Here is an 8,861-nt window from a genome sequence, read left to right as displayed (position 1 = left end):
CGTGCTGATGTATTGGTTTCGTCGATTTCAACCATCCAGTCTATTCGGTAATAATGTACAATGTAACATGGCTAACCAGTGGCACAGCGGCGCGTGTGCGGACTTACAACGTTTGAAACTAGGTTTCGATGCCCGTGGTGGTGGGCAGAGCACAGATAACTCATTGTGTAGCTTTGTGCTTAATTCCAAACAAACAATATAGTAAAGCGATGTCTCGTTATCCATGGTATATGACACAAAATGAAGACAATCTAAGAAATATAAAACAAGGACTTACTACAAGTAACAAGGTTATTTATCACTATTTTGATAACTCAGTAATGACTAATACTTTAAACTGCACATTTATCTTAGTTGTAACTTGTATGTTTTTATCTTTTGTTGAGCTATCTTTTACTGTTCATACATCAGGTTAGATGTGACCAGTAACTTCTACTGTTTCTTAAACTATTCTTTACTGTCTATACATCAGTTTAGATGTGACCAGTAACTTCTACTGTTTCTTAAACTATTCTTTACTGTCTATACATCAGTTTAGATGTGACCAGTAACTTATACTGTTTCTTAAACTGTTCTTTACTGTCTATACATCAGTATAGATGTGACCAGTAACTTCTACTGTTTCTTAAACTATTCTTTACTGTTTATACATCAGTGTAGATGTGACCAGTAACTTCTACTGTTTCTTAAACTATTCTTTATTGTATATACATCAGGTTAGATGTGACCAGTAACTTCTACTGTTTCTTAAACTATTCTTTATTGTATATACATCAGTTTAGATGTGACCAGTAACTTCTACTGTTTCTTAAGCTTCCCTTTGCTATTCAAACAGTAACTACTAGTCTTTTGTAGTCCAAATACTCTCTTTTATTATCCAAACAAGGCTGCAGATAGCGGTATTGTTTGGAACATCTATAGTTAGTTTTGTATCTATCTATTGTTCTTTTGTTGTAGCTTGACAAACTCAACCACAGGTTTGTTTTATTACTAACTATCACAAACAAACATGTTTCTAAACTCGTTCAGTTCAGTTAACCTTTTCAAAACCACCAGGGTCTATATCCTCCACTTGCTTTGGAGCTTCCTCCTCCACTTTTTGCCCCGCCTTGCCCCCCAGTGTTCTGTAACCGTAAGGGAACTGCGAGGATTGCTAGTATAACATTATTATTTCCACCGAAGCCCCCTCCTCTTCCCCTGTAGCCACCTGTTCCACTGTATCCTCCTGTAGAAACTGGAATAGCCTGTTAAAATAAAGACACAGTTCAATTTGTATTATAAATTATCTTTTTGAAACATCAGTTTTCTACCAGTATAATATTTAATTTTTAATTTTAAATAGATAAACAAATGCGTGCACAAACTGGTGTCGTTGACGAGCAGAAGATGAGGAAGAAACTTCGATGTGGTTCATGTTAATATAGTTCTCAGCTGATGGTGGTATGGTTCATGTTGATGCAGCTCTAAGCTGATGTTAGTGTAGTCCATGTTAATATAGTTCTCAGCTGATGGTGGTATGGTTCAAGTTGATGCAGCTCTAAGCTGATGTTAGTGTAGTCCATGTTAATATAGTTCTCAGCTAATGGTGGTATGGTTCATGTTGATGCAGCTCTAAGCTGATGTTAGTGTAGTCCATGTTAATATAGTTCTCAGCTGATGGTGGTATGGTTCATGTTGATGCAGCTCTAAGCTGATGTTAGTGTAGTCCATGTTAACATAGTTCTCAGCTGATGGTGGTATGGTTCATGTTGATGCAGCTCTAAGCTGATGTTAGTGTAGTCCATGTTAATATAGTTCTCAGCTGATGGTGGTATGGTTCATGTTGATGCAGCTCTAAGCTGATGTTAGTGTAGTCCATGCCAATATAGTTCTCAGCTGATGGTGGTATGGTTCATGTTGATGCAGCTCTAAGCTGATGTTAGTGTAGTCCATGTTAATATAGTTCTCAGCTGATGGTGGTATGGTTCATGTTGATGCAGCTCTAAGCTGATGTTAGTGTAGTCCACGTTAATGTAGTTCTCAGCCGATGTCACTCTGGTTCCTGTTGATGCAGTTCGTAGCTCATCATGGTGTTGTTTGTGTTCACATAGCTGAAACATGCAGTTCGCAGCTCATCCTAGTATGCAGTAAGTTATCGGTGTAAGCAAATACGTGTGAAGAAACAGAACGGTTACCTTTTACAATATGTACGGATGGATAAAATAGTAAGAGTAAACAATGATTGTTTGTTTGTTTGTTTTTAAATTTCGCGCAAAGCTACACGAGGGCTATCTACGCTAGCCGTCTCTAATTTAGCAGTGTAAGACTAGATGGAAGACAGCTAGTCATCACCACCCAACCGCCAACTTTTGGGCTACTATTTTACCAACGAATAGTGGGATTAACCATCACATTATAACGCCCTCACAGCTGAAAGGGCGAGCATGTTTGGTGTGAAGGAGATTCGAACATGTGACCCTCAGATTACGAGTACACAATGAAGTCTTATAAAGTCATTTCTTTAATGTTTTGTTTATTTAAGTTGTAAGATTTATACTGATTTTCGGGTTTAACTATTAGTACTCATTACATTTAGAAGCCCAACCTGACCTAGTTATAAGCTTACCAACTATGGATCCCAGAGTTAATGGTTCGAAACCCGTTGACACAAAATCGCGCAATGAGTTTGGGGCAGTAAAAAATATGATAAAATCACACTATTCAATTAGAGTAACTAAATGGCTGGAGGTGAGTATTGTTACTTTACTACCTATATTCCCACTGGATTATCAGTTCGAAGTTCGGGATGGCTATCTCAAATAGACCTTTGCAACTTTGTTTGAATATCCGAAACAAACAAACAAACAAACACGATATTTTGTTTATCAGATAGTTGAGTTGTGTGGAACTCGTGTCGACACTGATTATCTTACCTGGATAGTAATGGTATCTCCCCCACCATTTCCGTATCCTGTCGCATCAGCTTTAAGATCATCTGGATTCTAGTGATCAGTTTTGGAGCCACTGTCTGCCATCACAGTCATCAGTAAAAAAAACATCAATAACATAATCTGGAAGAGATAACCAAATTAACTAATGAGATTAAAATACTTGGATCAACCAGTGAGAAAAACAAACAAACTGCAATATGTGAATAATATATCTGTAAGTTAGCCAGCATGTTTTCTGTGTACGAGTGGTTTATTTAAACTCAGTCGTCTGGGTTCAAGAATATCTGACCATTATTAAACTAAAGTTGATGGATAGTGGTAGGTGGTACATTTCTAAATAACTTCAAAACTGGGAAACCGAAAATGAGGATAGAAATATGAAGATAGAAAATAAACCATGATAACAGCAAATAAGCTTCGTGAGAGTAAATTATAACCTTTGTAACTGTGTAGATTGGGATTTTTTTTAGAAGAACTGTTATTCTTTGACCGTTGACATTTGAAAAAATATACCTGAATAAAAAGAATAACAGAATTTCCCACCTGCATTTTTATAAATCTTGTGTGGTCATCTCAAAAGTTTAAGCAAATCAGAAATGAAAAGAATGCAAGAATTAGGCCCCCTAGTGGTCCAGAGATAAGTATAAAAGATTCTAACGCAAAAAGCCAGGTCGATACCCGAGTTAAACACAGCACAGATAGCCCATTGAGTAGCTTTGCGCTTAACTATAAACAAAAGTTATATAATTAAACAAACTACATGCAAGTTATGTCTAATTAACTCATTACAATGACGCCATACTTCAAAATCTTAAAAAAAATAGTCTTTTTTTTCTCTCTGTTGAAAAACAACAAATCTTCGAAGTGATGTGTTTGGTCTTTGATTAAAAAGCCCAATATTTAATATAGAAGATAAAACTAGTCATCGGAATAGAGACTTGAAGTCTAAAACACGATCGCACAATAGTATTTTGTTGTTGTTAGATTTAGGTCTTGAAACTGAAAGTAGAATACAACTCACCGGTTTCTGATCCATGTTGTTAGGCCTTGTTTTGCTAATATGTCGGATGGCTGGTTATCGCGAGAGACTTTATATAGTCTTTTCTCTCTTCCTGGTTTGAAGTCACCTTCTAGTTGCCGCCCTGCTTTGTCAGAGCAAATTAGTAAGAAAAATTACACGGTTCTATTACTAATTAAATTATGAACTGACTAAAGTTGAGGCTTATCAACTTACTCTACGATACGATGTAGGCCATTTGTGATAGTAAAAATGACAAATTTTCAACCTTTTCACACAGGTCGTACACGTGGCTGAACTTCAATTGTCTTTTTCCAATATTTGGAAAGGAATTTAATAATATCATACGTACGAAAGATCTGAATGCTTCATGTTTCAATAGCTGGTAGGTAGACGCATTACGAGTAAACAGGTCATAGACTGACTCCATGAAATGGTAACGCTTTGGCGACATGACTTTAGAAAAGCCAATATCATTACTACCCGTCCTCTTAGTTTTCTTTATGTTTGCTGGTCTCTGTGTTAACACATTTTTTTCTCTGTTAGACATTTATAGAAGCTCCTTACTACCTCGTACCTAGATTTCCAGAATTACAACAAATACAGTTCTCGTGCAATACCTGACTCGTCACAAAGCGTGACAACACAACAACCCCACTTCATGACCCGTTTTGTTTTATTTTTATCCATTTATAAACTATAAGAAATTTTACGAATTTTTCCGATACGTAGAAATGAAGGAGTGAATTATTCATTCTTTTTCTGGAAACTTCAGTACAATACAGGTAATCAAGACATTTTTATAGTATTTAATCTAAGAAGGAAAGGAATGAACAGACTTTTAATTATGTTATAAACGTTAAAAAACATCGATATTATAGACTATTTTTGTTATAAACATAAACATACGGATATAATAGACTGTTTTTGATATAGACATAATAGACTATATTTATTATAAACATAAATATATGTATATAAAAATAGATGTGTTTGTTATAAACATAAATATGGATGTAATAGGTTATTTGTGCTATAGACATAATAGACTGTATTTGTCATAAACATAATAATACGGATATAACAGATTATATCAGTTATAACGATAAAAACAGAGATATAACAGAGATTTACTTTTGTTATTAACATAAAATATAGATTCAATGGAAATTTATTTTTATAAGTATATTAATCCCTGAAAAAGAACAATTTCTTCAATGCCAAGTAAAACTGTGGTTTCGCTTGAAATTAACTTAATGCTTTGCCTACGTGACGTCAAACATAAAAATAATAACGTTAATAATTGAAAGCGGTTTATACACTTAGATTAACCATAACAAACATTTCGTAAAGTTAGATTATTGATAAAACCTCTCAGTTACTATCGGATATTAATGATTCATGTCTGGTTGATGTGAGTTGAAACCGGTGTTTAGACTTAAAACAGAATTTTAAAAACCGACTCAAAAATTAAAGAATTATATAATAAATAGATATTATAATCACTTATGTTGGGTTGGTGATAGACGAAACCGGTGTTTACATCTAAAAATAATTTAAAAGCCATATTAAAGAATTAGAGAGTTATAAATTAATTACAAGCTAAATCAGTTACGTTAGGTTCGTGAGAGACGAAACCGGTGTTTAAACCTAACCAAAATTTAGAAATCAAGTCAAATATTAAGTAGAGACTAAATCAGTTGTGTCGGGCTGGTGAGAGACAAATCCGATGTCAAATCGTTAAAATAAGTTGAAACAACAAATAAAAAAAATGAAAATAATAAAAATAAAAACATTTAGTAGAGTTGTATTAGTTTATTTAAAGGCACTGCGGTCAGAATAAGAAAACGTAGCTATCATATAATATATAATAAGAAAGACTGTACCAGTTACAACAGCGGTTAGTTTACGGACACACAACGCTAAAATCCGGGGTTGTATCCCCCACAATAGACACAAAACAAACCAGTTAGAAGATGCTACATAGGATAGTCCAAAATAAAAATACGAAACCTTTCTTTAATTTACCTAAAATATATTACAAGAAAGTTATGCTACAAAAAACCTCGATACCCAAGTGGTACGAGAGAACCATCTCTATAACCCAAGTGCTTGTCGGATATAGAACTTGGGTACGAGAGAACCATCTCTATAACTCAAGAGCTTGTTGGATATAGAACTTGGGTACAAGAGAACCATCTCTTTGACGAATTTCAAACTTTCACACTCTCTGTCGTTGAGCAACTAAGTACAAATCGTTGTTAAATATATTTAAGTCATCCTACAACAAACCTACATACAGAAACCAAGGAGAATGAACGCTAAGTTCATGACGCTGTCCTACAACAAAGGAGTTTTTATTGTTCTAGTGATTTACAAAAACCACCCCGAGCTCTCTTGAGCTCCACTCTTCATTATTGTTAGAAAAGGAATAAAATTCGTACACTTATGTTTAACGGACGGACGTATAACTAGCACTAAAACGAAGAAGTAATTTTCCACTAACAATTTTGTGTATTTGTTGTGATGCAGACTTTGGGGCGTGTTTTATTATTTTGAAATAACGCAGCCCCTAATTCCCTTCAACAATTTTAGGCTTAACAGTCGGTCATTGTTTTCTAAGGATTATTTATTTCTCTTCCAGCCTCACATTCATGTCACTTCTCATTATTTACCACTGTAATTATCCTGGTTTTGACATACTTGTTTAGAAAATTTCACATTTCTTTACCCATCATTTAGTTTAATTTAAAAGCCTAGAAAATGGAAGATACTAATAGAACCTACAACGTCGCAAACCACGCGTTACGTTTACGCTGTCAGGAGCCAACTCAAGTAATAAAGAAATATACATATATCAACAGATGTCAATTACAAAACGGTGACCTAAATATTGAGACTATAATGACCTGCATCCTTCTGTTTCATGAAAAACATACTGACCTGAGCCTGACCTCTTGGGCTCTTTTTGTACGAACAGCACAGTCAAGACTAAGAAACGTTTTATTACTTGTTTCATAGATATTTACACACAACGTTTTTACTTTCAAGTTCCGAAACAAAAATCAAATATACTGTTTGTTTGTTTTTGAATTTCGCACAAAGCTACACGAGAGCTGTCTGCGCTAGCCGTCCCTAATTTAGCAGTGTAAGACTAGAGGGAAGACGACTAGTCATCACCACCCACCACCAACTCTTGGGGTACTCTTTTACCAACGAATAGTTGCATTGACCGTCACTTTATAACGCCCCCACGGCTGAAAGGACGAACATTTTGATGCGACGGGGATTCGAACCCACGACCCTCAGATTACGAGTCGAACGCCTTAACTCACCTAGCCATGCCGGACCAAAATCAAATATAATAAAAACTTATGAATGAAATAGAATCACCAATCACTCTATATTTCGAACTGCAGTCTAAATAAATACATCTTTGTTGTTCACGACAAAGCTACACTATAAGCTATTGATGCTGGGCTCATCATAAAGGTTTGAACACTGAATTTTAGGGTTATAAATTTTCAATCTTACGGCGAAACCACGTCAGAGCATATCAATAGATAAAAAGGAAGCTGAACACTTGGAGAGACATATAAATAGATGACTAACGACTAAGTTAAAGCAAACCAGCTGTAGATACGATATGTTTGTTATGGTTATATTATATGTATTGTTTCTTACGGTTATGCTAAATGGATTGTTTGTTGAGGTTATGTTACATGAACTTCTTGTTATGGTTACCTAAATATGAATTACACAGTTATTGTATATTTTATGCACATAATATTAAACACATGTAGCAGCTACTGACATGATAAAATAAACTTTCAACAAAACAAACACGTCTTGTTAATTTGAATGAATAATAACAACAAAAAACCCATAAAACAACACGTTATCTATACGTCTCAAGGTCCAACAGATAACACTCTTATGTTAAATTACTTACTACAAACTGATGATCCAGTGACAGCAGATGAATTCTGTGTTAAATTATTTGCTTCACACACAAATGATGATTATTACAATTACAGTGACAGTAGAGGATTCTGTGTTAAATTACTTACTACAAACTGATGATCCAGTGACAGTAGATGAATTCTGTGTTAAATTACTTACTACAAATTGATGATCCATTGACAGTAGATGAATTCTGTGTTAAATTAGTTACTACAAATTGATGATCCATTGACAGTAGATGAATTCTGTGTTAAATTATTTGCTACAAACTGATCATTCAGTGACAGTAGATGAATTCTGTGTTAAATTACTTACTACAAATTGATAATCCATTGACAGCAGATGAATTCTGTGTTAAATTATTTGCTATAAACTGATCATTCAGTGACAGTAGATGAATTCTGTGTTAAATTACTTACTACAATTGATGATCCATTGACAGCAGATGAATTCTGTGTTAAATTACTTACTACAAATTGATGATCCATTGACAGTAGATGAATTCTGTGTTAAATTATTTGCTGCAAACTGATCATTCAGTGACAGTTGATGAATTCTGTGTTAAATTACTTACTACAAATTGATGATCCATTGACAGCAGATGAATTCTGTGTTAAATTATTTGCTACAAATTGATCATTCATTGACAGTAGATGAATTCTGTGTTAAATTAGTTACTACAAATTGATGATCCATTGACAGTAGATGAATTCTGTGTTAAAGTATTTGCTACAAACTGATCATTCAGTGACAGTAGATGAATTCTGTGTTAAATTACTTACTACAAATTGATGATCCATTGACAGCAGATGGATTCTGTGTTAAATTACTTACTACAAATTGATGATCCATTGACAGTAGATGAATTCTGTGTTAAATTATTTGCTACAAACTGATCATTCAGTGACAGTAGATGAATTCTGTGTTAAATTACTTACTACAAATTGATG

The 8,861-nt window shown here is 34.3% G+C and overlaps 1 long non-coding RNA gene across 1 annotated transcript in view; it reads right to left on the bottom strand.

The window, feature by feature from the left end:
- Positions 1-840: 840 nt before the first annotated feature.
- Positions 841-8,861, bottom strand: part of LOC143241011 (uncharacterized) — a 41,179-nt gene continuing 33,158 nt past the window's right edge. The window contains exons 2-3 of the long non-coding RNA XR_013022140.1: positions 2,913-3,050; positions 841-1,244 (exon numbers count right to left, since the gene is read on the bottom strand). This is a non-coding gene — a long non-coding RNA (uncharacterized LOC143241011). The remainder of the gene's footprint in view (positions 1,245-2,912; positions 3,051-8,861) is intronic.

The sequence above is a fragment of the Tachypleus tridentatus genome, chromosome 13 (assembly GCF_004210375.1).
Source record: "Tachypleus tridentatus isolate NWPU-2018 chromosome 13, ASM421037v1, whole genome shotgun sequence".
Taxonomy (NCBI): Eukaryota; Metazoa; Arthropoda; class Merostomata; order Xiphosura; family Limulidae; genus Tachypleus; species Tachypleus tridentatus.
The sequence above is the reverse complement of the archived record's forward strand: the minus strand, read 5'-3'. Positions and strand labels throughout refer to the sequence as shown.